Genomic DNA, 14,354 nt, shown 5'->3' with positions numbered 1-14,354 from the left:
CCATGCACGCTGGCACATGAGGGCGCTCCAGTGGTGCCTCCGCAGGCAGTGGTATCAATACAACGGAGATCTCAGGGAGTCTATCAGGATCTCCAGAGAAGCTGCTGCGGATCTGTCTTGGTGGAGCGTGGAGGGCAATCGGTCTCAATGAAAGCCCTTCCATCTACCTCCATCGGTGGCCACAGTGATTACGGATGCATCCACTCTAGGGTGGGGTGCTCATCTGGGGGATCTGAAGATCAAGGGTCTTTGGTCTCCAGAGGAGAGGTTGCTTTATATCAACCTTCTAGAGTTATGGGCAATACGTTTGGCTTTCAAGGCCTTCCTCCCTTCCCTTCGTGGTCAGTCAGTGCAAGTCCTGACGAACAACACTACTGCGATGTGGTATGTAAACAACCAGGGAGGAGTGGGGTCGCAATGTCTCTGCAGAGAGGCTCTGCGACTCAGGACCATCAGATTTGTCTGATGGCAAATCATCTGGCCGGAGTTCTGAACGTACGTGCAGACAGTCTCAGTCAGCAGTTCTCTGCAGACCACAAGTGGAGGCTTCATCCGGAGGTGGTTCGTCACGTCTTCCCGACGTGGGGAATTCCCCGAGTGGACCTGTTTGCCACTCATGAGACTGCAGAATGACTGGCAGTGAGCGATCTCCAGTATCTGATGCGGGGAGCGTTGGGGGACGCGTTTCAGTTGAGTTGGGGCTCGTAACTCCTTTACGCGTTTCCTCCCATTCCCATGATTCCACGGGTTCTGAGGAATATTCGCCAAGACTGGGCCCAAGTTACATTAATCGCCCCAGATTGGCCAAGAAGGGTGTGGTACACAGATCTTCGCCACCTCTACTCGTGCCCGCCGCTCCGTCTCCCTCTCAGGGCAGACCTCCTCTCGCATTCGCAGGGGCAGGTTTTGCACCCCCACCTCCAGAGCTTACACCTTCATGGCTGGAGATTGAACGGGGCAATCTGAATTCGTTCTCTCTCCCGCCTGACGTGGTGGATGTTATTTTATCAGCCAGGCGGCTTTCCACCAAGTCAATTCATTCTTACAGGTGGGCTAAATTTGTTTCATGGTGTGGAGAGAAATCTATTGACCCCTTATGGGCCCGTTTATCCAACATACTTCAGTTTGCTCTTTCTCTAGCCCAGCAGGGTTTTGCTGTGGCTACTGTAAAAGGTTATTTATCTGCCTTGTCGGCATTCCTTTGCTTGCCGGACCAGCAGTCTTTGTTTAAGTCACCTACTGTTTTACGTTTTATTAAGGGTCTTATCAACAAATTTCCTCCTACTCCATTTATTTTGCCTCAATTGGACATAAATCTTGTTTTAACATACTTGATGGGTTCACCTTTTGAACCTTTGCACAAGTGTCCCATGAGACTACTGTCTTTTAAGACTATTTTTCTTGTTGCAATTACCTCGGCAAGGAGGGTAAGTGAGCTTCAAGCTCTGAGTTCGACACCCCCATTCTTGACCATTCATGCTGAAAGAATGGTACTCAGGACCAGGCTGCTTTTCTGCCTAAGGTGGTAACTCCCTTCCATCTGGGGCAATCTATTACCCTCCCTACCTTCTATCCTCCCCCCCCCCTCCTCCCCCCCCACCACCCTTCCAAGGAGGAGGAGAGACTTCACCGCTTGGATCCAAGGAGGGCGGTGATCTTCTACCTTGATAGAACTAAAGACTATTGTGTAGATGACCAACTGTTTGTGGGCTTTGCTGGCTGCAGGAAAGGCAGAGCGGTGCACAAGCGCACACTTTCCAGATGGATTGTCTTATGCATAAAGATTTGTTACTCTTTGGCCGGTAAGGAACCTCCAGATGGTTTAAGAGCTCATTCTACCAAGGCAAAGTCTTCTTCATCTGCCTTATCTAGAGGTGTTCTTGTTGAGGACATTTTGTAGGGCGGCAACTTGGGCCCCCATCCACACCTTCGCGAAGCATTACTGCTCGGATTCCGAGGTGAGGAGGGATGGCCATTTTGCGCGTTCTGTCCTTCAGGATTTCTTGGTATAGGGGAGTGGACACCCTCCTCCAGGAGTGGGGACTGCTGTGGGATTCTATTCACAAGGTGAGGTATCCACTGGCAGATGTATCCATCAGAAGAACAAGTTACTTACCTTCGGTAACGTTTTTTCTGGTGGATACAGTATCTGCCTGTGGATTCCTCACTGACCCACCCGCCTCCCCGTTGTCAACTCTTCTATACCTGCAATCATGTTATGTTATAGTTGTTTCTTCCAATGGTAATGTTTACTTGTTCATGCTTTTTGCATTGATATCACACTATGTGTGTTGGTTTGAATACTGTGTACTGTGTATACTGTACCTATTTATGTCTGTCCGTCCGTGTGCCTCGGGGGCACGGAAAAAAGGGCGGAACTGACGTCATCACGCCGACAAGGCTCTCTTATGGATCCAGTGACGTCCGCAAGGTCGCGAGCGGAGTCGTGCCTTTGTGACGTCATCTACGTCCTCGTCGGTGTAGAGAGCTACAAAAGTTTCCAAATGTTGCTGGCGCGCAGGGGATATTCACAAGTTGAGGAATCCACTGGCAGATACTGTATCCACCAGAAAAAGCGTTACCGAAGGCAAGTAACTTGTTCTTCAGGGTTATGCAAAGAATAACTTACCTAACTGTCACCCCTGAGGCATGATGGGAATCCAGGGGTCATGGCTGCCTTATAGGCACAGTGCCAGTTTTTGTTGAAAATGCTTTCATTTTCTATGATATTGCTTTAAAATGCAGCCTGTGGGCTAAAAATGTCTATTTATTAGCAATTTTCAGGATTTATGAGTGTTTTGCTCATTAGAACACAGTTCAAGTGCTGTTTGACCTAATGTGTTTTTTATATGCTTGCTAATACAGTCTATGTATGAGTAATTACATTGTTTAGCCTCAGTTTTGGGGCTGCATTTGTGTGAGAAAAAATTATATATGTACATACATATATGTGGAGCTAGATATATGTGTTTCCATATATAATTTTATATTATTTCTGGGGTTCCCGCACATGGGTGGGAATATTCAGTGCTTATGACTTTGATGAGGATACCCCTGGAAGAGAACTAGGATTACAGGTAAGTAACTTATCCTTCTCTCCTCCCGATGTGCGGCTCTGCACTGAAGGCATGGTCTTCCCTCCCTCCCCGCAGGAGCCTCTCTGAAGAGGGAGGGAAAGCGAAATTACAACGGATTTCCTGAGTGCAGATGACATGCTTACATCCTCCGCAGCGAGTTAATACAATGGCAAGACGCTCTATCACAAACATAAAATCAAAGCAAGCTGCGACACAGCCATAATCTGGACTCGTCGCGCGCAGGCAAACCAAACACAAGCAGTGACGGTGGGAGGTGGTGGTGAGGGGATGGCACAGGGGAGATTAAGTGGAGATTAAAGGAACTGTAAGCAGCGAAAGCCAAGAGAAGAGCAGGAAATCACAAGTGTGGCTGACTTTGCTTGGCTCCTCTGGCGGGGTAATAAAAACAAGCGCGGGTGGAGCGTGGGAGCACGCGGTAGGAGCGTGTGAGGCAGACAGGCGAGGCCATGCGCTTACGCATCGCCTGTCCGTGCGTGCACATTGTTTGTCTCCCTTCGCCAGCAAAACCCACAACAATGGTCTCGCCAAGGTTCGCTAGACGAGACCTAAAAAGGACCTGTTCACTCCTACTGATCACTACACAGTATGCTACCACCACCGCGCTCCTGCTGATTAACTCTTGGTGAAGGCAGTAGCCTTCCACCACTATGTAGCGCTTTGGGAGCCTGCCCAGGTCCAACAAGATTGTAATCCTTGAGACAGGCCTATGTCATGGCATACATGCATGATCCGTGTTTGCCTATGACAGCATAAATCAGCATTAGGGATCCAGACAACAGTACAATTGGGCATTCATAACAGGGGTACCCATCTTTTACTTTGCAGAAGACTTTTTTGTCCCAGCAAACATATAATATCTACAGTTTATTTTGCCTGCACTTAGGCTACCCATTGCAGCCATGTATACTACCCACTACCAAGTGCAGACTTGATGCTTACGATGTGGTCATGCCTTGCTCTTTCACACTGTTAGTCGGCAGTTACATTACATCCCAGACAGGTCACAGGTTGTTCCGAACTGCACAGCTGGGAGACCTACGCCCTAAGGCTGTTCAAATGCTCCTGAAGAAAACAATCTCTTGGCACGCTTCCTTGACCAGACCTTGCTGCTGGCCAAGCATATGGTTACCCGGCACTGGTATTCCCCCAAGCACCCCCGAAAACTCCATGCAGCACCAATCTGTAATGGTGTGGGCTGACCCAGAGGACCGAGCGCTCAGACAAGAGGAGGTCAAAGGACAGAGAAAAAGAGGTAAAGAATTTGAGGTAACAGCATCATCTTCACCGCCCCTTTGCGTCCTAGCCATGAGAGGGAGTGAGGCCTCCACTTACGGAGTGAGGCTCGTACTTGTTTCAATAGGAGTGAGTAATTCAGTTGTCTGGTAAGAGAAACGGTGGGGGCCACCCGGAGGCCCAGATATGAGATAGCGTCCTGGACCCACTGGATCTGATAGTTCAGCTGGAGGAGCACCAGCGTCTCAGGCTCTAGGGACAAGCTGAGAGCTTGCGACTTATGCACATTGATCTGAAAGCCAGATGCTAAGGCGAATTGAGCCAATTCGTCCAGAAAAGCCGGCAGGGAGTCGCGAGGATGCTCCAGGGTCGCCACCACGTCGTTGGCATAAAGACAAAGCTTGTGCTCAGACCCTCCGAAGAACACCCCTCGGATTGATGGGTCATCCCGAATGCGTTGGACTAGGGGCTCTATATACAGGGCAAAAAGCAGTGGCGACAGCGGACATCCCTGCCTAGTCCCTCTTCGTATTGGAAAAGCCGCTGACGCCACCCCATTCACCTGTACTGTGACTGTGACATAGCACTGGAAGATCCAGGCTATGAAACGCTCAGGAAGGCCAAAGTGAAGCATGGTTGCTCGGAGACACAGCCAATAAACCCTATCAAATGCCTTTTCAGCGTCGACAGAGAGGATCATAGGTTCTGCCGGGAATCGTTCCGAACGGTCCATAAGATGGAGAAGGCGTTTAGTATTATCTGAGCACTGTCGTCCGGGGACAAAACCGTGTTGATCTGGATCTATCAGACCGGGAAGAAATTTGGAGAGCCGCGTTGCCAAGATGTTGGTAAATATCCTTAAGTCCACGTTAAGAAGTGATATAGGGCGGTATGAGCCGCAGAAACTGTGATCTTTCCCAGGCTTAGGTATTGCAGTTATTAAAGCTTCCAACATAGAGGAAGGGACGGGAGAAGACTCTGTTGATGCTACGGAATAAAAAACGCACGCAAGAATAGGGGCCAGCTTTCCACAAAATTTCTTATAAAAACCCGAAGAGAACCCATCGGGACCCGTAGATCTGTTATGCTTAAGTCGGGCAATTGCAGAGATAACCTCTTCAACTCTAATGGGGGCTTCCAGTTCTGCCGCATGTGACGGTAGTAACGTGGCGGTGGCGGCTTTCCGGAGATACTGAGACGGTGCAGTGTCAGGCAATACCTGAACCGAATATAATGATGCGTAAAATTGACGAAAAGCTTTGCCGATCGTCTCATTGTCGCTACAGTCCTGCCCCCCAGAATCCTGTATTAATGTCACGTTTTGCGCTTGTCGCTGGGCACTGAGGCGATTGGCAAGTAGGCGCCCGCATCGATCGCCCCCAACATAGAAGGAATGCTTTAGGCGTAAAGCTGCATACTCCGCCCGGTCAATATCTAACCCACTGACCACCTTCATCGCCTCCCAAAGGGTTGTCATAGAAACGTTTAAAGCTAAGTAGTCCGCCATGCTCTCCTCGACCTGCCGCACTTCCGAGGGACGCTGGAGCATGTTCTCCCGCAGACGCCAAAATCGTCTAGTAACGTGCTTAGGGGGAAAGGTCAGAGAGACGCAGCGCAGAATGGTCGGACAATGGGCAGGGGAGAATCTCAACCTCGCTGGCGCACTGTGTGAGCAGGTCGGAAGTTAAGAAGTAGTCAATGCGATTGTAAGTTTTGTGCGGGTGTGAATAAAACGTATATGCCATGGTGTTAGGGTGTTTATGTCTTCAAATGTAAGTGAGCCCGGCATCAGTCAAAAGGCGTTTCCCCGCATTTAACAAGGTCCCCGTCTGACCCCATCACCGACCGAAACGGTCCATCTCCCCATCTAAGACCAAGTTAATGTCCCCTCCCAACAAAACTGTCCGGTCCGGCAACCCTGCGATGTCCTGAATGACCGTTTTAATGAAACCCTCCTGGCCACTATTGGGAGCCTAAACTGAGGCCAGCACAAATGTGTGAGTGCCTAATGTAAAGGTATAGGCCAGAAACCTCCCCTTGATTTCAGCTTGTTTGCTACCCACAAGGCCCGGAAAGCGGGAGGAAACCAAGAGGGCAAGCCCTGCAGTTTTAGAAGTAGCAGATGAAAACATTTGAATTGGAAATGCCCATGATCGAAGGCGGTGGGTATCTGCCGTAAGGAGGTGTGTCTCTTGAATTAAACATATATGGGCATCAGAACGCTCCAAGTAAGACAGCAGTGCTCTTCGTATAGTAGGGCTGTTAAGGCCTTTCACATTTAAGGACACACTATGGATATCAGTGACCATGCGGGTGGGAATGTAAGGCTGCCGCAACTAACCCCACCTGGCTGAAGAACCTAGGACAGGTAAAGGGGCACAGGTGGAGAACGTGGCTCAACATTGTAAGACAAGGAGAGAACCCCATAAAAAAAGGAAAACTCATACAAAAAATACCCCCAACCAACAAACCCAGAAGAACCGTCATGTGTGAGGTTCACAAAAGTCCCAGGCGAACCGCCTGCGGTGAGATGTGGGATGGATAGCAGGAGTAATCGCCGCCCCCCCCCCAAACCCGAACCCAGCCCAAACAGCTAGAGTAGTCCCACCGGAAATCCATACTGAAGAAGCAAAGGTGGATGCCATGCTAATAGAAAGTGGCCATATCAGTCAGCGGAAGTGAGGGTGGAGTTCTCTGATAATGAGCGGAGAACTGCCGAACGTTCCTTGGCCATATCTTCAGTGTCCGGACGAGAGATCGGCCGCAAGCCCTCCACTCTCCTCCAGCAGCCACTGTCTTGTTGCTAAACGGGGCTGACGCGCTGCTCAGGACTGTCGTGGGTCGCCCCCGGGATGTGCAGGAGAGAGGACGCTTCCTCCACAGTGCAGACCTGGCGGAGCTTACCCTCCCATTTGAAAATGAGCCTGAATGGGTGCCCCCAGGAGTATGCATTATCCTTGGAGCGAAGAAATGTGGCGATAGGCTGAAAATCGCGCCGCTTCTGAAGACAGGAGGCCGCTAAATCTTGAAAAAGGAGCGGTTTGCAGGAGCGGAATTCGATAAGATGATTCTAATGTGCCTCTCATAGGATGCACTCCTTGCTCCTGAGGCCCACTCGGTGCGTGCGATCCAACCGGATCTCCAGGTCAGGGGGACCTCCCAGAACGTGGCAGAACTGGTCTACTACAAAAGCCTCAGTCAGGAGCTTCCAAACCCTGTGGAACCGCTCGAATCCGGATGTTGTCTCGACGCGAGCGGTTTTCTAAGTCTTCTGTGTGGGTTTGAATATCTAAATGTTGCTCACGTAGGCGAAGCACCTCCTGTTGAAGCTAAGACATCTCTTCGTCCCTGGCCACCGTCTGATTCTCCAAGTCATCTACCCGCCCCCCCCCCGCAGAGTCAAGATCCCTGCGCATTTCCCGGATCTCGGTCGTAAGGTCTTTTTTCATGGCATGAAATTCCCTGGTAAGATCTGCAAAGAGTGACTCCAGAACAGTGCGTGTGACAGGTCCATCGGTCTCCGTCGGGTCCTGACGGTTAATTACCCCGCTCGTCCGCGGCATAGCGTCTGCTCCCCCAGTGCCAGGTTTAAGAAATAAGTCTTTGACGGACCTGGCTTTCCGGTTCTTGGAGGTCGCCATATAGAGGGTCGGGCAGCCAGCTGGAGACAGGGTAGCTCTGGTCACACCCGTCTACCGCACCAGCACTTCGTGATATTGTTGCTGAACCAAGGTTGTGAGTGAGCGCCTGTGCCACTACCCACTTTCCAAAGTCCAATCTTGTCCCTTTGCTTCGATGGCTGACCCCTGGCAACACAAGAAGGGCTCTCTCAACCCTGGCGACTCCCAGAATAGATCAGGGCTGGAAGATCACTCAGCCAGAGTCAATACCTGTGGGCAAGGACGTAGCTAAGCCTCCAGTCAGGCGCTCTGAGCTCTAAGGCCTTCCTCTGGTTCTCGTGAAGAGCGTCCAGTTGGCAGCTGTGCCCTATCCAGTTGCGCCGCAGCCTCAATGTCCAGGAGAGCAAAAGGGCACTTAAGGCTTAATCAGCTGCTCCAGCCGTTATGTTGCCGATCGGTTGTGCTAACTGCGAGGGTGATGGGCAGGCAGGCCCCCGGTGAGGATACGGGAGCACCGCACCGCCCCTCCAACGCAGCATATCCCAGGTGTTGGCCCCGCCAGGCACTGCTCGTCCCCAAAGGACACACTAGGCTCGCCCGTGCTGCCCCCGACGGCTGTAGGTCAGTCCAGTTGCGCTGGCCTCGCAATGAGGCCGCCCTCTTCTCGCCGCTGTTCCCAGGGAGGAAGGCTAGTCCCAATCACTGTTGCTATGGCACGCTACTAGCTGGCAAAAACTGCAGGAACACCCCCGGTGTAGCAGAGAAGCCGTCCCAATGGCGCTTTAGCAGTGTAGCCGCCACTAGGCTTCTCTCACCTCTCCCACCTCTCCAGGCTCGCCCACTCCGTCGCCAACCGCTGCAGACAAACAGGGTCTGTCACCGGTGCTCTTGGATTGCACCGATCCCCAATGTCGCCGCGATGTGCACCGCAGGGGTGCGCGCTTCAGCACCCGCAGCGCAGCGGAAGAACAGCGGGACCCACTCGTCGTCCAGGATCTCACCGGGCAGTCACTCACTCCAGACAGTTACTGCCACGGCACCTCAGCAGTGGGCTGTGCCGCCATCTTGTTGCGACCAGAAAGTCCTCGCCCAGGCAGCTAGGTCACAGGTATCTGACAGCGCCGGCCCCTCACCTGTCGCCAGGACTCACCAGGGCGACCTCCGACCGTGGTCGTAATCACCGCCGCCATCTGCAATCCGCCTCCATGTTCCCCCAGCCCCGCGGGACCCCAGGTGCGGGCGGGTCCCGCCATCTTAGTGTCGCCTCTGGCGGCCGGCGGGAGCGGCAGAATCTCGGCCGGGGTATCGCCGTCGTAAGGATCCGGCACCACGACCTCAGCCAGGACCCACCAGGGCAGCCAGGATCCTTTGCGATATACTCCGCTCCCGCCCGCCACAACAGCCGCCGACGTCCGAAGCTCCACAGGCAGCCTCTGCACGATCGCCGCGCGGGTGTCTGAAACAAGCTCCCCCTTTCGTTCAGTGCTCCAAAGGTGCAGGTAGGGATCACGGACTGCTCCCAAAGCAAAATCTGCCGGTAGGGACACGCAGTTCGGGCTGGACTGTTCCCATGAGGCACAGGGTCAGACTGATTTGTATATAGCCATGTCTGACCTGGGGTGGCAGAGTGGGCTAAAGAACGGTGATGGATTAAACCCAGAACTTTTGACTGGGTGTGAGTGTTTGATTGATTCAGATGCTCCGTCCATCACCACCCCCTTTTGTCCTGGGGTAAGGACACGCTGGGCAAGGCTATGTAGGTAAGGATCCGGCTGTGGACAGGAGCGGCGAGCAGAAGCGTCCTACTCGTCCACCATCTTGGACACGCCCCCCTTTAGTCATTTTTTGACTAACTTTTTGATCTATTTTGGATCACTTCTCGAGTCGATCTTCGACTCGTTGTGCCGGTAGGGATGCCTGTGTTTAAACCTTGCGAGGATTGGCACCGCTTGATGTCGGTGACCGACCCCCACCGTCGGTGCCTTTGCTGTCTCTGGGCCGACCACGATGTCAAGTCGTGCCCCGACTGCCGGGCCTTGACCTCGAAGGCTAGGCAGGAGCGGTCCCGTAAGCGACTCGAGCTCCGGCAGTCGGCCCCGCGCCGCTCACGGTCCCGGTCCAGGAAGAGGTCGAGGGACCGGTCGCGGGGCCGTAGTCATCGCCGCTCGACGAGTCACCACCACTCGTCGGGCTCCAAGTCCTGAGGTAAGTCGAGCCATTCGAAAAAGTCGAAGAAGCGTCATCGCTATTCCAACTCCCCCCGACGCTTGCGCTATGCGGCCGGGGGTTCGGGCGACACCGCCCACATGGCTCCGCCAGAGCCGCAAGCGCAGCGCCCAGCGCCCAGCTCCATACCCGCCGGTCCCTGGGCTGCACGCGACTGCGGAGGAGATTCGTGACTTCCTCGTTGCCATGAGTACTCGCTTCCCTCCGTCGGGCCGTGTCGAGGTGCCTTTGGGCCCCGCGGGTCCGTCTGATAGCCCTAGCGAGCCCACTGCTCCGGCGCCGTCGGGTGCCTCTGCCCCGGCACCGTCAACGACTGAGGTCCTGACGCCGCAGGGCTCCACAGGATCCAGGCCTGGATCCGGGAGGTCGCCAGTCAACATTACAATCCCTCCGTAGGCGCCGTCCTCAAGGGTGTCGCCCACGACATCTGAAAGAGACACGTCCGTGATAGATTCCTTACCTTAGAATATCCCCAGGCGTCAGACTGGATCCGGAAAGTTTTGCGTAGCAGTACCCTTGCGCGTCGGTAGGCGTCGTCTGAGTACTTGGACGCCGCCTCCGCGTGCTGACGTCAGTTCTTCTTTTTTCCGCGCCAGCCAGCGCAGATCTGGAAAAAGCAGTTCCCTAGTCATTTTTTGACTAACTTTTTGGATCTTTTTGATCTATTTCGAAGTCTTCACGACTCCGACGGTGCCAGTAGGGATGCCCGGCTTCAAGCACTGCGACGGTTGCGAACGCCTCATGTCGATTACGGATCCGCACCGCCTGTGCCTGACGTGTTTGGGCGTCGACCATGACGACGAAGCCTGCTCCGACTGTCGGGCCCTCTCGAGGAAGGCCAGGCGGGAGCGGTCCCGCAGGCGACTCGAGATCCGCCAGTCGGCCCGCGCCGTGTGAGGTCCCGGTCCCGGTCCCACGGGAGGTCGAGGGACAGGTCGCGGGGGCGGAGCCGTCACAGCTCCGGGAGTCGGCGCCACTCCTCCGGGTCCAAGTCGTCAGGTAAGAAGCATAAGAAGTCGAAGAGACATCATCGCTCTTCCGACTCCCCCCGACGATCGCGCGATGCGGCCGGGGGTTCGGGTGACACCGCCCACGCGGCTCCTCAAGAGTCGCGGGCGCCGCGTCCGGCTCCATACCCCCCGGTCCCTGGGCTGAACGCGACGCCGGAGGAGATAGAGCGCTTCCTCATGGCCATGAGGTCCCTGTCTTCTCCGACGGGTTCCGCGGCGCCTTTGGGCCCAGTGAACCCGTCTGGGGGCCCTAGTGGGTCGGGGGATGCGACCCCGACGCCGTCGGGTGCTTCGGCCCCGACGCCGCCGGCGTCTTCGGCGCCGGCGCCGCAGGGCTCCGCGATCCCGACGCCGACGCTGCCCTCGGGCTCGGCGCCGCAGGGTTCGGCGGTTCCAGCGTCGTCGGTGCCTTCGGGCCCGACGCCGCAGGGTGCCGCTCGACCCTCGTCGGGCGATGTAACGTCCCCGGTGGACCTTACGACCCCCCCGGGGTCGGTCCGTGTGGTGTCCCCTCCGGCGTCGGCCCCGGCCGACGCCGCCCCCGATGCCTCCTCTCTATGGGCTCCGGCGTCGGGACGGCGCCTTTCGGCGCCGATCTCGACGCCGTTCGGGGATTTCCATCCCTATGAGCCATCCTCATTCACTTACGACCCTGAGTCTCAGGAGATGGGGGAAGAGGAGGATTGGGAGGGGTCTGAGGACCCTCTGACAAGGGAATGTCAGTCTACAATGGACTGGTCAGGAGACCTTGGGGAGGCCAGTGGCCTGGACACCTCTCCAGACACTGGATTCGTCTCCTCCTTCCGTGGCTTCGGAGGAGGGCGCGACATATAGTGTGTGTGAGAAGGTGGCCTGATATGCAGTGCTCACTATTCTAGTGAACACTATGTATCAGTCCAGCAACCCTTATTGATGATTGGTTGTAAGTCAACCTTATAGACCAGCTATCCTAGTAGCGTGGATACGAGCAGTCTAAGGCTAAAGACTCGAGAGGGCGTGTTAAGCCAGCTGTTTACCACACATATACCCCTTGAATACCCAGTGAAAGGACACCACACAAGTGTTATGAAAATAAACAAGATATTTATTAAGAATCACAACAGCCCTGTACTCTTTATGAGGACAGGGTACTAAGCACAAAACAAAACTCTTACGAAAATACTTAAGTCAGCACAGTATATACAAATGCCCGAGGGGCACGGAAAACCATATACTCTGAAAGTGGAATGCGAAATTACTAGCAGGTAAGTACAGTACTAATAGGCTTTGGAATCGCTAGATCTTGACTATAGAATCTTCAGATTACTTCTAGGAGACCCAGGGGACTCGGGTGCAGAGTGTGCACTCTCACGCGTGATGCGGGACAAAGTCTATGGTAGCTAGTAAAGACAAAGTTAGTGTTCTCGGGCGAACCCGACCTGGTAGGAGGAAAACGAAAGTGGATTCTGACCCTTGGATAGTGAGGCTATGCTGGGGCACCGAAATGCCGAAGTTACCTAGCCCAGGGGCTGCAGCTGCATAGGCCTCAAAAGACGTCGGGAATCCTCGTAGACGGACCAGGAGCCTGGAAGAAAGAAGTTGCTGGCAGGTGACCAGTGAAGAAAGTTCGATGGATCCAAGCCTGGATCGAAGGAAGATGACACCTGAAAGCAGAGGGGACCAAGTTCGAGACTACTAGCCAGTAGTCAGGTGGCACCAGGAGGGCACCGGATGGTAGTCACCTCGACTAGGTGAGTGGGTGACTCTGTGCTCGCAGATCTCACGGACCAGGAGGCGTTGTCGGCGACCAGGATGGAGGAGCAAGCTGTCCCACGATGGATGAAGCTGTCGGCGTCGCTGGACCCAGGATTGGGCAACAAAGCCTTGGCAAATTCAAGCCCACGCGGTGGACTCAAAATGGCGTCTGGAGCGGACCAGGAGGGTCCGGGGTGCCTCTCTTGAAGAAGAAGCAAGGGCCAGTCTGGAGCAACCAGACCAGCAGCAGTGATGTCGTCAGGCGTCGTGAAGAAGGCCACAAGCCAGCCGGCTAGTAGCCACACAGCGCGGTTAGCACGTAAAAGCAGAAGGGCCCCACGCAGATCGTGGAGATGCTGGAGGGCTGATCTTCGGTGCTGGAGCTGCTCAGGGTTGGGGCTTCTCGGACCCCAAAGCACTCACCAGTGGAGCACACGGTGGGCTTGTTGCAAAGAAGTCGTGCAGTCTTGGCGATCGTCGGTCCCTCGAGGTCTCGTCGCACTCACAGTTCTCAGCTTTGCTGTAGAGGTGAGTAGAGGTCAGAGGTGCCAGGGAAGCCGGGTCTCGTCGAGCTGGGTCGTCTGATTCGTGAAGAAGGACTTGCAGCAGACCGCAGTGTTCTTAGGATGGTGCCCGCTTGATGCAGGGTGACTACTCCTTAGCCACAAGGGAGAATCTTGAAGAAGGAAATCTTGATGTCTTTCGCAGAAAGTCGTGTCTTGATTCCAAAGATGATCTAATTTTAACAGGGGGCCCGCTCCTATCTTTATACTAAAAAAGGGGGCTGACCCGGTGACTAGGTCCTGCCTATGGGTGGGACTAGGAGGGGGGTGGTTACACCCCTCTGCCATGCCGGACTTTCCCCAGGCCAGGGACTGGTGTGCCCCTGGAACTGGTTCTGACCGGCCTATGCGTAGTGAGCACCGGGGTGCCACTCAGCAGTCACCTTCCTGTAAAGCCCTGCCTGCCCAGGATACACAAAACCATGTCTGGGACGGTGCTAGCACCGCCCCTAACAGGAAACCCTTTGTCCAGGCTCCCCTCGCTGGAAGGACTCCCAGCTGCAGGGGGTCAGACTCGTGTCTGTGGTGGCAGCATCCATTTTGTGGAGCTGAGGCTTCGTTTAACTTTAACCGGGGTTCACAGTTACATACATGTCGTGTCCCTCTCGAAGGGTGGAATGCTAACCCCGTCGCCAGAATTGGCGAGGGGTTAGTATTCCAATTCGTATGACACCTTACTCGACATGTTTTGATAAAGCAATACCAAAGTTAGCATTTAACCGCGAGGATTATAATGCACTTAAGAGTATATGGTATGCGATATCATGGAACAGCTATTAGGACTTGGTTCCGCAAGCTGCAGACAGGCTCAGCTCATGCCAGAGCACCATCTCACACGATTCCAAGCACTCTGCCTTCAGGATTGTCAAG

General features: G+C 54.3%; 1 protein-coding gene across 1 annotated transcript in view; it reads left to right on the top strand.

Moving 5' to 3' along the window:
- Positions 1–14,354, top strand: part of MYBL1 (MYB proto-oncogene like 1) — a 610,566-nt gene that overhangs the window by 98,282 nt on the left and 497,930 nt on the right. The gene's annotated exons all lie outside the window — the stretch shown is intronic.

The sequence above is a fragment of the Lissotriton vulgaris genome, chromosome 4_1 (assembly GCF_964263255.1).
Source record: "Lissotriton vulgaris chromosome 4_1, aLisVul1.2, whole genome shotgun sequence".
Lineage (NCBI taxonomy): Eukaryota > Metazoa > Chordata > Amphibia > Caudata > Salamandridae > Lissotriton > Lissotriton vulgaris.
This window is presented reverse-complemented; position numbering and strand designations above follow the sequence as displayed.